The 17293-nt window shown below is 48.3% G+C and overlaps 1 protein-coding gene across 1 annotated transcript in view; it reads left to right on the forward strand.

The window, feature by feature from the left end:
* The first annotated feature begins 702 nt into the window (after positions 1 to 702).
* The window catches only part of MGMT (O-6-methylguanine-DNA methyltransferase), a 266672-nt gene continuing 250081 nt past the window's right edge, over positions 703 to 17293 (forward strand). Inside the window, exon 1 of the mRNA XM_036923958.2 lies at positions 703 to 856. The gene's annotated coding sequence lies outside the window, so the exon portion shown is untranslated. The remainder of the gene's footprint in view (positions 857 to 17293) is intronic.

Below are 17293 nucleotides of genomic sequence, written 5' to 3' on the forward strand. Positions count from 1 at the left end.
GGTCCCATTAAGTACTGAGGGTTAGGACTCCAACATTCTTTTTGGGGGAACACAGATCAAGAATGTCCACATGACACCAAGAGGTTGTCTAGCAACCCTGTGCTCACTCACAGCCACCCAGACAGGCCTGGCTAGCAGGGTCCAGGAGCTGGAGTGTGCCCATGCCAGGAGACCAGGCAGGACAGAGGAGCCCCAAATGGCTGCCACCTCTGCTGGCGCAAGCTGAGTCCTGAGCAGCCACGCGGAGCTGCAGGCGCACAGGCCCTGTACCGGGACCAGCAAGTCGGCTCCGCAGGCTCTTGGCGCCAGGCCTCAAGCCCCCCGCCGGCGCCTCTGCACCTGCCCTGCACACGGCAGCCGGCGCTCGCGAGGCTAACAATCGGTAAACTGAGGCACAGAGCCCGAGACGCGGGCCAGACCAGCCTAAGGGGGAGGAGCGCAGGCTGACGCACGGGTCGGGCGGAGGCCAGCTGGTGGCGCGGGAAGACCCGGGCCCCGCCATAGAGGCGGGCAGCGAGGCGGCGAACAGCTCGGTCAGCCTGGGGCCGCCGTACTGGGCATGCTCCGCCCGGTGGGCGCTCGCTTCCTCGGCCCCGGCCCCGCCCCCAGCCCTCTAGGCCCCGCCCTCTGGGGCCCGCCCCGCGCGCCTCGGCCGTACTTTCGTCACGTCCAGCCCCGCCCCGCTCTGGCCCCGCCCCGGCGCGCTCGGGTTCCGCAGCGCGGCGCCAATCCCCGCCCCCAGTCCTCGGCCTCGGCCCCGCCCCCGCGTCCCGGACGTGCCCGGGCAGTGCACGCGCCCCCCGTGCTCTGCGACCCTGCGCTCGAGCTGCTTGCCGTCGGCACCCTGGGCTGCGCGGTGAGTGTCTGGGCTGCCTCCCTCCCGCCAAAGCCCGGGGCTCTCCGTGGGAGAGCGGGTGTCAGGAGCCCGTGGGACAGTCCAGGTGGTCCTAGGAGGCCCTCCGTTCCCCTCGTCATCAGTATGAGGCTCGTCCTGACCCTCCCTCAGCCCGCACAGGCCCAGGTGTGCCTGGATCGAGTTGCACTACGGTGACAGTGGCCTGGCCTGAGGGTTGTGGCCACCCCACTAGCTGGCCAGTACCTTCGACGCTCTCCACTCTGTTGCCCTGCATTGCTGACCAGTCAGTGCGGGGGGGCTGCCCTTGCGCCTTCTGCTCCCAGGAAGCGCCCAGAAACCCCACTCCGGCCCTTCCTTGCAGCAAGCGTTTCCTCCTAGTATGAGACAGCGTAAGAGGAGGCCCAAGTTGTGGGGTCCTCGTTATCATGACTGGTGTTTGTATACGTTCGCCTTAATTGCCTCCGTAAACACTTATAAACAAGTGGAGTTTGAGAGCCATTCACACTGGGCACCGTAATTCCCAAGTTGGTGATAATACAGTAGAGCAGTTCTAAACTACATATTCCTCACTCCCTGGGCTCATTTCCTGAAATCTCAGAATGGTTTTTGCTCTCAGTGCCTCAGCTCACAGGTTGGTTTTGTGTCCTGGAGGCACTTCTTGTACATGAACTGTATGAGGGCACAGCTGTTCTGGGTTGGGTGGCAGTCATCAGGCAGAGAGGCTGCTTTGTCCATAGAGGGTCACCACAGCTCTTCATGGCAGAAGCTGAAACTGTTGAACATAAAGAGCTAAGAATTTGATGGTTATGAACCTGTAGGGCATTTAAGTCAGGCCCTTCTCCCCATCTCCCCATCCCAAGACATGATTAGGAGCTGGTTTTGTGTTTTCACGAGTCCCTCAATGGATAAAATACTCATTGGGGGAAGGGGACACACAAAAGGAGAAAGCATAGCACACTGGGGGTAAAACAGTTTGCAGGAAGCAGTGTCCGAGCCCCAGGCCCCAAGCTGGTAGTTAAATCAGAGGCATTTTCCTCTCAGGCCCTTCATACCACGTCTCCACCGCTCAGCTCCAGAGTCTGCAAGTAGCAAAGGAGAGCTGGCCTAGATCTCGCAGGTGTTTCTTTCTTCCCGGGTTCTTGTCCTGAGTTGGAATTTGAATAGTAGAGTGGTGTGCGTTACAGTCTGGGTGGCATGAACCAGGCCTCAAGTAGACAGCTTTTAAGGTACTTTCTATGTGGCTATTCTTTCATTAAAACATCTGTATTACCAGTGCCAGATGTAATCACTATTATTAGACACTGCTTCAGACAGGCTTCAGGAGAGCAAGGTTTAAAGAAATAAAGTCCCAAGTGTGGACAGATGGGAACACCGCTCTTGCTCAGCCAAGATTCCACGGCCTTTCTTTTCCTCTGTTTTGGCCTTCTTGTTACCAGTTGTGTTGCACCTTGGCCTTCTGTCCGCAGTTTCCCTGACCTCGTCTTCGTTGGCCACCTCCGTCCTCCACGGAAGAGGAAGGAGCCCTGAGGAGGAACGTGCTCCTGGGGTCCCGTGGCGTTTCTCCTCCATCCTCTGTTCTTCCGCACTCAGGAGCCCCAAACAGTTCACTCTTTGCAGTATTTTTTAATGAAACAAACGTACTGAATTGTCTTTGTTAGTCTTGTTTTGTAGAGGACGTTCAGAAGCCCGTGACTTAAACCATTGACCTGTCCTATTGTAGCGCCCTCTTGGGCATCAGAGCCCCTTCCAGGTTGCAGGATATTCTTGGTAGAAAAAAGTGGAAGCAAGACGGTGTTTTCTTAGTTCTCTCTTCCTGTCATCCAGCACCGTTATCATCAGGTCTGGCTCACCCTTGGCTCAGAGCCCACCCAGCTCCCTTGCCCCAGGATAAGATGCCTCTTCTCGATCCGCTGTCCTGAGGGCCTTGACTTCGTGTCGTGTCTCTGGTCGCCTCGTATGTGTATATGGGGCTCCCAGTCTCTGAAAGGCCCCGAGCTCACCTGGCTGCTGTCACCCTTGTTTCCTGGAGTGGTAGCTTCCCATACAGCCACTTTCTGAAAGAGCTTCAGTGTTACCTCAGAATGTTATTTAAACAAAACCTGAAAAAGTTTAAATCAGAGAAGAGACATGCAAGCTGTCATATTACCCTTGGGTGAGAGTGGATCCGCTAACAGCTTTTTTGCAGACACTTATGATCAACCAACCAGTCCCGGAATAACCCATTCCTGGTTTGCAGTGAAAGTTGGTGTGGCTTCCCTGGATAGGGGGAGGTTCCCAGTCTGTTCCCTCCGGGACTAGCAGATGAAAGTTTGAGACCCATGTTGTAGACAGAATACTGCAAGGTGTGTCTTCTGTGGTCTTTGAGTAACTGCTGCATATCTGCTGGGCAGTGGAAAGAAAGTCTAGTTTTCTTTTGACCTAAAACAATTAACAGTAATAAAGAGCCTATGTAGGAGAGCTGTAGTAGTTGGGGAAACCCATGTAATGAATATATGTGAATATAGGGGATGACTTACTCCTTTATGTAGCTATTAAAATGAATTGTCTAAGAAAAGGAATAAATCATTTCTGTGACCTTTGGGAACCTTTGAAGGAGTCGGGGTGGTTTTGGCAGATGTGGCTCCCATGTAAGTTGGTCACAGGGTCTGGCACAGTGCTGGGACTCCCTGGCAGTTAGGCCAGTGTGTGGCGGCGCCCCTCCTGATACCTGCTGCAGCCTAAGTAACTAAATACCTACCTGCCTCAGAGACCCAACAGCAGGGATGCCTTGGCTACGCATTGAATGCTGAAACTTGCTTTTGATACTACAAGTTGTTTTTTCTAGTAGGTTGGGGGCTTAGCACAGGTGTGGGGTCTCCAGGGAGGCAGGCCTCGTATCCCCTCCCCCTAGCCCGGAGTAAACCCATCTGGCTTGTGATGCAGTTGTGGTAAAAGCAATTAAAAATTCTACAGAAACATTTCCTTACGGTTGTTAAACTCATTGTGTGTATATGCGTGTAACCATGGAAGGGTTTGTGAGAGTTAAAAATGCCTCGAATGTCCACTCTGCTACTTGGGAGATTGTCTTGTTAGAGTAATTTCCTACCCGTAGCACTTGTGAAGTCAGCAGAGTCTCCAGGCTAAGCTGCCATTCCCAGAAGTCTGGGGGTGAGACTGAACGCTCCGCACACTGGTGGTACAACTCGTAAAAGCAGGCACTTGTTAAATCTATTTGTTTTTATTATAGACATCGATCTGCCAGTCGCAATAATGCATTTATGGACATTTTTCTGCTAGCACAGCGCCGGTGGCAGTTTTTACTGACAAATTGAGTCATATGGATAGTAGTTTAGAAAACTCTTACCTTACTGACAGATTGGGCAGTTCCCACACTGGATGTTCAGAGGGGTCTAGATAGGTGAAGGGAGCAAGTTGAACCATAGGACAGAATAGGGATGGATCATTTAACTGTGAAACTTAATGAAGAACTGGTGGTTATTTCTCATTTGTTTAAGAAGTTTTAGCTACAGTTTACTCCCCATTAAAAGGACTGAAAGTAGACCCCAAGGTGTCGTCTCCAGTTTGGACCCTCTTGTTTGCCGGCATGAGTAAGAACACCACTGGAGTGTGGGACCTGTGGCCCTCCCCGGGACAGGACTTCCGTGAGCAAATAGCATTTCTCCAAAGGTGGTCCGACTGTGCTGGTCTCAGAATTGCTGAGGGTGCTGGCTGAGAAGGCAGTTCGCAGAGCCCCTCACTGGACCTGTCGGATCAGAGCCTGGGCACCTGTGTCTCTGCAAGGTCCCCAGGAGATTCTGGGGACCCCTAATATTTGAGCATCACTGGGGAAGTCCTGCGGTGTTTGAGGAGTGGTTCTCTGCAGCCACACAAGCTCCGGAGCTCCCCTTCCAGATGGATCTATTGGCAGTCGGCATTGTTCTCCGTTGCCTGTGCTTATCGGTTGTGTATGGTTTTGTAACTCCTCAGAGACATGTGAATCTCTTGGAATTGCAAACCCAACATGTTATCATAGTGTTAGAGTTTTCAGCCGTGTGGTTATGACCGAAGATGCAGATGTTACCAAAACTTTGGCATTAGTTTTACAAACAAACATTAAGCCTGGACAGCCATGCTGTATTTCACTCTTATCTTCCCTTTTGAAAGGCCAATATTGCTTTTCTCCTGTCTGGGTAGAAGCATTTTCATGGTCTCAGGTGAGGACTAACTCTCCGAAACACAATTGAATGCGTTTTTGTGGAACTGAACTGAGTTTTTATTCAGTAAGGGCCAGAGTTGTGTGGGGGCAAAGGTGGAGGGGTTCCAGTGATGACGGTCCCCAGCTGCAGGGCTGGGGGCAACTGTTAGCCCACCAGCTGCCCCTCATCTTTGGGATTGAAGTGATCACACCTGTTCTACCTGGGTGAGTGTAGGCATGTGAAATAACAGGTGACTATTTTGTGAAGTGTAAAGCAGTGCCTGCCTAGAAATCTTAATTCAGAATCACAGGCTCATGGAAGGATGAGCTTGCAACTGAAAAAGGGTGAGGAACTGACCAGCAGCCGTGTTCCCCTGCAGCCCAGCCAGCCCCTGGTTTTGCAGATTTACACATCATCCGAGTCCTCTTTTGGGGCTGTGGACACAAGACCAGAGGTACAGCCTGGGGAACAAGACCCCTTCGTTTGGACCCGGCTCACTGGTTACTCTGGGACCTGAGTGTGGTTACTTAACCTTTCCCAACCTTGGTGTCTCCAAAAATGGGGACGATGACGCTACCATTCATAAGGCTGTTATGGGCTGTTGGGAGAGAGCCGCACCAGGTCCAGCACCTGCGGAGCCTTGAATAGTGAGGATAGTTAACGCTTGTCAGCTCAGTTACACAATTGTTCTTGGCCGAGGCAGGACTAGAAATGGGGTCTTGGCTACAGCCCTCCACCTCCCGTGTGTCTGTGATTCTGGGCGGTGGGGGGGCCTTTGCTTGGCCTGGAGCATGGTGTAGCTCAGTGCGACTTTGCTAGGTCTCTAAAATTCCATGTGTCTGTAAGGAGGTAGCTTGCTTGGCTGCCTGTGTCTGGTTTTTGACGACAGACATCACTGAGAGACGCTGCAGTGGGTGGTCTCCAGGTACATGTAGCTCAGGTGGCTGTGTTTGGAGCGTTCAGGTGCGCCATGCGGTCGGCAAGCCTGCTCTGTGGGCCCAGAGCAGGCAGGTGGGCTGAGCCTGTGTGCTCCCAGTGGACACTGCCAGTCTCCAACCACCCCCAGTCTCTGTCTCTGGGAGGCTGGACATTCATCGTCTGTTAAATTGAAAGAACTTCTCGAAGGACGGAACCCAGAATCCAGCGCGGTGGTGGTGTCCTGGGATCAGCAGTGACACCAGCATGTGACAGCATCTTCCCGCAGGAGTGAGGGGTGGATGCAATCCTAAGGAAGTCAAGAGAAAAGCACCTGGCTTTGGAAGGAATTAACCGTCTCTGCCTTGCCTGGCATTTGGGTTCTGAAGTGCGGAGATTGCCTGGTAGAAACTGCTTCTTCAGGCAGGAGTGTCAGCCAGCAGGAATGAGGCTCACTACCAGGCCTCTCCAGGCCTACCGGCCCTCTATTGGGGGGTCACCTATGCCTTCGTGCAAGTACTAGTAGAATCTTTAAAATAAAACTGTCAGGCTTTGGGGTACAGTCATACGAGAATGCAAATTAAAAATACAGTGTGTGCTCAGTCTCCTTAGGTAAAGGTGATAAAATGGACTAGTTGGTGTCCTTGGAGCATGGTCCCGTTTCTGTGCCCGTGGTAGTCGTCAGCCAACAGAGAACACCGAGGGCCCCGCCTGCCTGGCCTCCAGGCCTCAGGCCCAGTGATGAGCACAATGAGTGGGAGGGCTCTGCCCGGACCCTGTGGTCCGTGAGCGCTGTCCGCAGCAGGTTGCGGGGAGACTGGCCCTGCCATGGGGTAGATGGTTAAGATGGTTGAGAAGGCCCGCTGGGAGACTTGGACAGTGATGTGGGGAGGCCTGGGGCAGAGTGCTCCGGGAAGGGCCCTGGTTGGTCACAGGTTGACGTGTTGGAAGGACAGCTGGAAAGATGCTAATGAACCTGGATGGAGTCAAGGATGTGGCACGTCGAGGCCACTGGGCTCTGCAGGCCTCCACACATCCCAGTCGTGGGTAAAGTCAGGACTTGGCCAAGGTCCTTAGATAAGGTGCTTCAAAGTCTCGCTCCTGAACTTGGTGTGTAGTCAGAGTAATGAAAGCAGTGACACGCTGTGCATGACCAAGAATCAAAGGAGAAAGTGTGTAGCATCCTCTGCTCAGCATGGAATCAGAGTCCTGTGCAGTATTTGCAGCGGCTCTTATTGGTAAGGCATTCTGCTCTCGAGTGGAAGCTCCTAGAATAATGGGCGAAGAAAAGAAATGATGTATTTCCAAAAGTTACTGAATTTAGCTAGCTATCCCAAGAAAAGCCCATGTGTGCTATACTTTATTGTGCAGAAAAATTCGTTTCTGTCACTGTTGTGTTATCATCAGATTAAGCTGTCGAGTCAGATGGATGCGCCTGCTCTGCCGCAAGGCTGCTGATTGCCACGCTCCTGCACCTGCTCGGGACCATCAGTCTCCAGGCCCAGCCGGGCTCCAGGAGCAGGGCTGGCGGACGGTGTCCCTGTTGGGCCAGTGTGGGAGGCTGCTCCCCTGATGTGAATTCTGAAATTTGTTGCAAGAACTGTTAAAATGAGTATGTAGGTTCTAAAACTAAGTAGACATTCTTAAAATCGAACATTGTCCATCCCTTGGCCCCAGCCAGCCCCTAGGAGGACGGCTTTCGGCAGGCTCCCATCTGTCTGTCATGGTGCCCGACAGCATACTGGACTGTGGGTGCCTTTTCTCCTGCCGCTGAGCATTGTGACGGGGCACTGTGGTTCTGGAGAAGGCTAGTCAAATACTCTCCTGACTCAGCTAGAGGTGTTTCTACAGTCACAGTGCAGGGAGCAGCAGTTTGACATGTTTCACGGGTGCCCGGACCTCCCCTGGGAAGCCAGCCCTGGTGTGCGGGTCTCTCATTGTTGGGTTCTTGCTACCAGGTCTGCTCAGAACAGTGGAACCCAGGCCCTGGGCTGCTTGGGAGTTTGCCTCGTCCAGAGGGTCATCTTCTGGAAACAGGGTGAGTGTCGGACCATTCTGTGCGTGGGGCCAGGTCCACACCGCCCAGCTCGCAGGCTCCGGGCTTCTTCTCGGGGTTGAGAACAAAGCACACATGGGCTCTAGATTCACATGACGGGATTCCCACACATCCCTCACCGAAGGTGAAGGTACCTGGCCCCTGTCTCCGACTGCAGTGCTTGCCTCTCGCCTGCCCCCCTCAGTGTCCCTGCTTCTGTCCCCGAGGATGCAGGATGCTTCCTGGGAGTGCCTGATCGCACACAGACCACTGCTCAGGGAGGCTTCCAGCGGGGCAAGGTGGGCACCCCAGCAGGACATGAGGGGGCATCAGCCCCTGACCACCTCTGTCACCTTCTCTTGGAGGCAGGGCTCTAGAAACCATGACCCCACTCTGAGGCGACCCCCTCCCACCCACCCAGGCCCTAGGGAATGAGCCTGTGAGACCCTTGTGGCCACTTTCAGCCCAGCAGCTGCCACATCTGCGCAGGCGCTTTGTCTGCGCCTGGGTGCTGGCGCTCGCCTCTGAGAGGAGTGGGCGGTGGCCCATCTCAGAGCTGTCTGTGCTGCCTGGAAGCCCCTACTGAGCATCCCAGAACCTTTGCTCACTCGGGTCCCGGAGTGCTGCCTGTCTCCACCCTTCCAGAAGCCGCTGCAGCCCCCATAGCGTCCCCCTGCCAGCAGGCCGTCCTGCTCACTCGGGCTTCTGCTCTGCCTGTGTCACACCATCTCTTGATGCTGGAATTCTACACTAGAAGCTCCGAGGCCTGGTGTGGGGCTTGTACTTGATGGTATGCCCAGGAAAGGTGCTGTGGACTGGAGGTACCCGCAGATTCGTAGGTTGAAGCCCTGGCCCCCCAGTGTGCTGTATGTGGAGTTCCGGCCTTTAGGAGGTAGTTAATATTAAATGAGGTCGTAAGGAAGACCCCTTGCCCGCTAGGATTGGTGGCCTTATAAGAAGGAGGAAGAGGGAGATCCCATGTGTCCCCACTGCATGAGGACATGGGGAAAAGGCAGCTGCCTGTGACCCGGGAGGAGAGCCTGCACCAGACGTAGCAGCTGGAACCTTGATATGGAACTTTCCAGCCTCCAGAGCTGTGAGCAAAGAAATTCCTGTTCAGCCAGGCTGTGGGCTTCTGTCAGGGCAGCCCGAGCTGATCCAGATGCGGGAAGTGCCCAGCAAAGTCATTCGAAAAGCACGGACCGGGGGTTTGTGTGTGAAGGTGGGATTTCAGGATGAGGATCATCTGTAACCACAGGGTGCTCAGACATCCGGTGGGCTGTTCCCAGGTGTAGCTCTAGGCATCCCAAAGGTGTGAGTGTGTGGGGGAGTAACAGGACGGAATGAACAGAGGTGGAGTCATCACTGGGGCCCCGAGGGTGGCAGATGGGACTTGGCAGCAAAGCAAGAGACACCCAGAAGGCCAGTGGGCTGATGACAGGCCCTGGGTGGGAAGGTCCTGTGTCGAGGCTCCCAGGCCGGATGGGAAAGGAGACCGGGCTCGCGGACTGTGTAGCCATTCGTGAGCACCAGGATGGGTAGGGAGCCAGCCTAGACATGTGGGTTGGGATTTTTCTGTTGGTTGTTGAATCTTTTACTTGAGGTCAGTCAGTTCACTCTAATCCCACCTGGATCAGAGAGCAGCATGTGGTCACCCAGTTGGACACCAGCTGGATTCTAAGAACCACGAAGTTTACTAAGATGTCTCTCAGGAGGTCTCCGCTGAGTCGAGGACCTAGCAAGACACTAGTCCGTGGAGCCCACACGTGCACCAGATCAGCCTGCGTTATATCCGGGACAGTTGATGGAGGGACGTAAAAAATTCTGCCTTAGCCCCAGTCCACGCTACACTGTGGACCTGCAGGATGTAACAAATCCATAGGCATTTTTAGGATTGTTGCAAAGAAAACTCAGGTTTTCAACTTCCGTCTGACGGAGCTTGCCGCCTCGGCCCCCTGGCCCGGCCCCCGGTGCCCGCCTCTCTAGGCCAGCACCGGGCCCCCAGATCCCAGGTGCCCAGCATGCTCAGTGCAGGTGAGGCTGGAGCTGGAGCGATGCGACGCACTGTGCTTTCTGTCATGCTGTTAATATCTAAAATGTGGGTTTGAATTCTCAGTTATGTTTTATTTATGTATTTATTAGCACAGCTATGTTTGTTGTTTAATTCCATTGTGAGAGTCACTAAGAATATGATTAACCTCGAGGGCCATCTTATAATGTAATTATTAATGATTGATTCTGTTTATCCTTGAAATCAATAAGAGAGGCCTAAGGGTGTGGCATGTACCTGGGCTTGATTTCTTACATTTCGCGAACATGACTCTCTGGCAGCAGTGATATTGGTTTATTACCCAGAACAGGTTTGATGAATCTGAAGTGTATGATTAGTTTTGTATAATTACTGTGATAGGTACTGTTCCTTAACGACTTATGTTAATATGGCCAGTAGTGTTAACATCCCCTGCTACTAACAGTCAGGGTGGGGATGTGTAGTAATTGATCTTCCTGGGAGTGCTGTAATGCAAAAACAATGCAGGCTGTTTGAAGTATATTTTACAAGTGTGCATTGGGCCTCTGGGATATTATATCGAAAAACCCAATTGTACAGTTGCCATGGGAACCCAATTAGAATAGATTGCTTGATTTTTTTTTTTTTTTTTTAGTCTTTCATCTTGACCAAAAATCTAATGTATTTTAAATGTTTTCATATGGACTTATATTCATACACTGACATGCTACACCAAAAAATCCTTTATTTTTTCTCTTGTTTCCAACCCAAAATAGTGATAAATTCTCTAGTGGAGCTTTATGAGGAAGTCTCCTAAAGAGATTTAATCAAATGGTTTTGGAAAAGTTTGGACAGGTGGTGGCAGACGTGGAGGTGAGAGGAAGCATTTAAAGAGACAGGATAGTGGGTGTATTGCTGCAATGGTCCTCGGCCTCGCTCTGGACGTCAGGTGGAGAGACAGGTGTGTTCACTCTTCTTCCTCCTGTTTGCAGATGGGGGATTAGGTCCCGAAAGGCCTGGGTGGGGTAGGACGAGGTGAGGTCTTGGGGTCCCATCCACACCAGAGGTGCTCACATGGTTTTGTCTCAGTGACTTTCTGGGCTCTTAGAATCTATCGGGGATCCCAGAACACTTATGTGAGTCATGTATCAAGTTACTGCCCTGGAGGTTAACATTGAGAAATTACAAGATACTGATGAATTGATTGTAAGCAACCATAAACCTGTTATGTTTTAATATAAAGAACTTTTTTTTAATGAAAAAGTAACTTTTCCATAAAAAAACAATTAGCAAAATGAGTAGCATTGAGTTATATTTCCTCTGACCTTTTAAATGGCTAGATCAGTAGAGGACAGCCAGGTTCTCATCTCTGCTTCTGCAGTCACTCCATTGTGATCAGCTCTCGAAGCATGTCAGAGAAACCTGCTTCACACAAAGAGGGACGGTACAGGAGGGGTGTTTTAACAGCTTTTCCAAGTGACCATGGGTACTCTTCCCTGACTCTACATCAGACCTCAGTAAGTTCTTTGCCACGTGGAATCTGAGCCCTCAGTGAACTTCCTGTACCCTGTTACGTAAGAATTGATTGGTGTGTCTTGCACCTTGAATGATTTTGTAACATCATTCATTGGTCCTTTGGGAAATACTGGGTTTCCTGAATTATATAGATCTTTCAAATATTGACAGGTTTCACAATACAGTATTAAAAATCATACTTGTACGTCACCACCTTTCTCCTTAGAAAATTGGAGGCTGCCAAGCCATGGCAGTGGACACAAGGTCCCCGAAGTTCTGGTCCTTGCTTAAAACTCTCAGTACTTCGTTTGCAGCCCACACTGCCACTTCTGTCACTCACAGGGACATGCTCACTTTGTTCATTTTTAAGAAAATGTCTGCCAGATACCCAAGTCTGAGGGACAGTAGGTCACTAGCTCCATACAAGTAAAGCTTTTCTTCCTGGAAAAGCTGGCTAGTTCGTCTCAAATCTCCCACGTCGCACAAGTCTGTCCTTCAAGACAACCATCGCTTTTGGTTAGTGGCGGAGGTGCTCTGTCATACTTTCTGTTTGGGACAGAATATTAAAAAGGGTCAAGATTGCATGAAGTTCACAGGTTTGTTGCATCATCAGGACATTCTTCAGTGAACTTTTTCTGCCCCTTAACGGTGAGTTGTGGAGGGGAGGCTGGGATGACCCCCTCCATGGCTGGTGCCACTGTCCCCGTTTTCATCAGTTTTGCTCAGCATTGCTGTTTTGCATCCTCTTTCACCACTAACTGTGATCTCAGCTGTACATTTTTTTAGATGCCTTTTATCAGATGGAGAACGTTTTTCTCTATGCTGTTAATGCGGTGACTTGTACTCGCTGATTTTCACACGCCAAACCAGTTTTGCAATCCTGAATGCTCCCTATCATTAAGATCCTGGAATGATCTTGGTGTATTGCAATTTTCATAGATTTCTGGACTCGGTTAATATTTTGAAGAACTTGTGTCTATGTTCATGAGGGATATTGGTCTATAGCGTTCTTCTCTTACAGTGTTTTTCCTGGCATGGTATTAGGGCAATCAGACCCACAAATAAGGCCTCTTTTATTTTCCAAAATAGTTTGTATCATGTTAGTATTGTTTCTTTTATAAATATTTAGTAGGATTTACCAGTCAAGCTGTTTGGGAGTGGAGTGTCCTTCATGGGAGGATATTAATCACAAAATCATTTTTTTCAGTAGCTAGAGAGTTAATTCAAGTCAGTTATTTCCTCCTGAGTGACTTTTTGGCTATTTGTTTTCCAAGGAATTTGACCATTTCATCTAAGTTGTTGAATTTATTGGCCTAAAGTTATTTTAACATTTTTATTGTCCTTTTAATATGTGTAGGATTTAAGTCAAGCCTTTGTTTCTATTACTGATATTGGTAGTTTGTATTTTCTCTTTTTTCTCTAATTTGTCCAGATACAGGTTTATCAATTTCTTTCCAAAGAACCAACTTTTGTTATAACTGACTTTTCTCAATTTTATTGACTTCTTACTGTTCCCTTCTTTCTCCTTACTTTGGACCTAGTTTGCGATTTTTCTGTAGTTAGTTGAGGTGGAAGCCCAGGTAGGTCAGGTAGATCACTTGGAGCCATTTTGTCCTTTCTCATATTAATGCGCGTGCCAGCCACAGCCCCCGAGGGGCACCGCACAGCTGCCCCCCACACGGCCACGCCGCGTTCCATTTGCATTTGCGGACGTGTCTTCTGCCTTCCCTGGCGACCTCTCCTTTAATGTGTGGGTTGTTTAGAAGAATGTCATTTTGTCTCCAAATATTTGGGGATTTTCCCGACCTCTCGCTGTTTCTGATCTCTAGCCCGAAGGCCCTACGGTCAGGGAACATACTTTTCATGACTTCAATGCTCCTAAATTTACCGTGAGTTGTTTTATGGCCCAGCCCGTGATCTGTCCTGGTGAATTTGGTGTGCCCTGGAAGGGAATGTGTTTCTGCGGTTCTGGGCAGAGTGCCCTTTTACATGGCGTTTGGTCAGGTCATCCATAGTTGCTCAGGGCTTTTATCCCCTCTTCTGCCTTCCTGTCTTGTTTTTTTCTAAATTACTAGGAGAGGCTGATGGAGATGGGTCTGTTTCCCCTTATAGTCTCAGTTCTTGCTTCCTCTCTTTCAAACTCTTTTACTAGGTGCATGTGTACTTAGAAGTGCCATGGGTTTTTTTTTTAGTGAATTAACCCCTTTATCTTTAGGAAATGGGCTTCTTTAGTCTTAGCGATATTTCTTGTTTTGAAATTACCTGTTTGATATGTTAAAATAGCCACTCCAGCTTTCTTTTCATTAGTGTTTCTATGGCAGGTGTTTTTCCGTTCTTTTATATTTTACCTATTTTGCTATATTTAATGTATTTCTTAGAGCATAGCATACATTTGGGCTTCTTGCCTTGTAAAACTCTTAACTGATAATGTCTGTGTGGAAATCGGAGTATGTAGACATTCACCTTCATGTGATCACCAGTGTGGTCGGGTTTCAGTGGACCGTCTCACCGTTCGCTTTCTATTGGTCCCCTTCCATCTTTACCGCTCCCCAACCCTCCCCCCACACTGACTTCTTTCTGAGTTATTTGAATTTAATGATTTCAATTTAACAGGTTTTCTACGCTACTGGCTTATTAGCCCTGTCTCCTCTTTTTTTCTTTGTTAATGGTTGCTCTAGGGTGGGTATTGGGCATTTGAGTTCATCATTTGTCAGCATTCACATGATGCCATTCAACATCACTTAACAGCACAAGGACCGGACCACAGTAACGTCCATCTCTCTCATCCCATTTTCTTGTTGTGTTTGTTTTAATGTATTTCATTTCTACATGTGCTACAAACTCCAAAATATTTTGTTATTATTTTGTTTTATGCAGTTATCTTTTAAAGAGATTAAAAATAGGGGAAAAACACCAGCTTCTGTCTTTTTTTTTTTTTTTTAGAAAGACTTCATTTCACTTTAATTCTTGAAAGACATTTGCTGCTTGTAGAATTCTAGGTTGACTTTTTTTATGTCTTATATATGTTGTTCCATTGTGTCCTGCCTTGCATAGTTTCTGAAGATCTGTTTGCTGTCATTCTTTTCCTCTGTGTATAATCTGTCTCCCTCCTTCTGACTACTTTTAAGGTTTTTTCTTTGTCATTTGTTTTCAGCAATTTGATTGTTATATGCCTTAGTTTAGTTTTTTTAAGTGTTTCTTCTGCTTTATTTCATTGAGTTTTTTGCATCTGTGAGAACAGGTTTTTCATCCATTTTCATCATATTTTTCTGCCTTTTTCCAATTGTTCATGTTCTGTGTACACAATTAGGTATTGACCACATCTTTCTGATGCTCTGTTCATTTTCTTCTATATTTCTCTGCCTGGGTAGTTTAAAAAATGTTCTGTCTTCACTTTCACTCATTTTTCCCTTCTACTGTATCTGATTTCTTAACTACACCATGTATTTTTTATTTTAGATACTGTATATTACATCTAAATTCCATTTGGGTCTTTTTTTTATATGTCTTCATTTCTCTCATGATGTTGGATGCTCATGATTTTCTCTATCTTCTTCAGCATACTGTATGAATCTATAATAGCTGTTTTAACCCAGGCAGGCTGGCTTAGACCCTTGACCTAGTGCATGCATTTTGTGACAGTTTGTATTTTAGTACAGAGAACCATGTGCTAAGAAAGAAAAGTTAAATATGCCAGATAACCTAGCCTATGTTTTCAGTTTTCGCAAGTGCAGATAAAATCTGTCATTGAGAATCCAGGCAGCCATGGTAAAAAAGGGACTCATGTGCGATTAGTGAGTGAATATCATCTATTTAGAAAAGATAGACCTTTTCCTGTGGGAAGAATTTGTCCTATTTTTTTAAACAAGGTATAGTAAGCAATTTAATTTAAAAATTTTTTAATTTAAAAAAAAAGTTTTTTTAAAAATTCTGGTTGAGGATGAAAGAGGGCCTAAAAAAGAATGAGCAGAGAAACTGCCTTCTCAAGGGGAGTTAGATGGAGCAGAGCATGGGTGTTTGGGGAGGACATGGGTCAGCCTCCATGTGGCTGTCAGAGCTAGTCCTCTTATTCCTGCTCTTCTCTGAGGTTCCTAGACCTTCTGACTTCTGGTACATGTGGCTACTGGGAGGAACAGGTGGGACCCTGGTGGCGAGGGCCCTGGCGTGACCTCTCAGCAGGGTGTTCCTTGTGTGATCTTCAGCAAGCTTCGGGTCTGTGCTTCAGATACCTTGCTGACCTTCCACCACCTGCCATCCATGGATCTCACGCCTTCTGCTGGCTCTGCCTCTGGGGCTCGAGTGACATCAGGTTTCACGCTATACCCCAGGCCTAAACGCAGGAGCAGCTGAGTTCTGAATTGGCTACCGCTCCTGTTGGCCCATCTGCTCCTCCATGCCCGGTGTGTGTCAACCCCGTTTGCTGTGTTTAAAGGACCTGAGTGTTCCCTGCTCACATGAGATCCGGGTCGATGAGGGTAGTGACACATAGGTGAGTCTCAGATTCCAGGTATTTGGTGAAGTTGGTAGAAACCAATTGACTTTCTGTTATGAAATTTAAAGAATTTTATTTGTATTTTTGCTCCAAAGCAGGACCATTCCAACTCCATATGGAAAGGACCAGAAATGGGGAATCAAAGGAAATCAGGGGCATCTTGAATTCAGATATTTTTCTCTTGACACTGTTGCAGTTTTAAATGTGTGACATCACTGGAAATGTACTCTGCCAAGGGCTGTCATTTTGGCATTTTCACATTGTCACAGATGAGACCAGACAGAGGAAGAGGTGTTCATCCCTGCCAGAATTCACTTACCACTGTAGTTAATGCCTCTGCCGGCCAGACCTTTATCAATTAAATTTAATAGTGGTGATAACATTAACCCCCTGCATTGCTGTCTACCTGCTGTCTAGAGAGCTCTTTGCAGCTCTGCATTTGAAAAATGAATCAGCTAAGGCTTTACTTTGTCCCAGGTTTCTCCAGTAGTTAGCCTGAACTGCCCAGCACACTGACATAACTAGCCAGGTAGTTTAGACTATGCATTTCCCAAAGCCATGTGCACACCTGAGAAAATGAGAATAAATGTGTGTCCTCTATACATAGTGCACAGACATGCAGGTCACCTGGAGGGTTTCCCTAGAGGGACCTCTCACACTGCACATGAGTGTAAGGAATCCAAATGGCCCCAACTGCTGGGAGGGTCACCAAATGCCCCCTAAAAGAAGCAGTATTGCTTTCACTGTGCGTGAATGCCCACACCACTTCAGTGACAATTACATCTCTGCAGTCATTATTCAAGAAAAGGAAAAGAATGTGTTAACTTACAGTTTTGGATTACATAAACATTTTAATCTGTATATACAGACATACCCACCATGCAGTATACAATGGGAGACTAACCTTTTTTCAATATCCAATGATTAAGTTTTGAAAGTTTCTCTTAGCATAATATTCAGTTGCTAGTGAAAGTATTCATTGCTATTTACCAGTCATCAGACAGACATTTCCAGGTTTAATCAATTTTCCATTTTATGGAATTTTGACTTTGGAGTTCTTTCCTGTGTTAATTTGATCTTCTGTTTTTTGGTTTTCTGGTGTAGTTTTCTCCTTTCTTTTTCTTCTTCCTTTCCTCTTTCCTTCTTTCTTTGTCCTTTTAAAAATGATGTGGTGTTTGACACATTCCAAAGGGTATATGATATAAACATAAGTTATGAAGTTAGAATAATGATCACCTGTCAGTTTACCACTAATTTCAGAAGTATCACATCACCAGTTCACAGTTGTGAACTTCCT

Source organism: Manis pentadactyla, chromosome 8, assembly GCF_030020395.1.
Source record: "Manis pentadactyla isolate mManPen7 chromosome 8, mManPen7.hap1, whole genome shotgun sequence".
NCBI lineage: Eukaryota > Metazoa > Chordata > Mammalia > Pholidota > Manidae > Manis > Manis pentadactyla.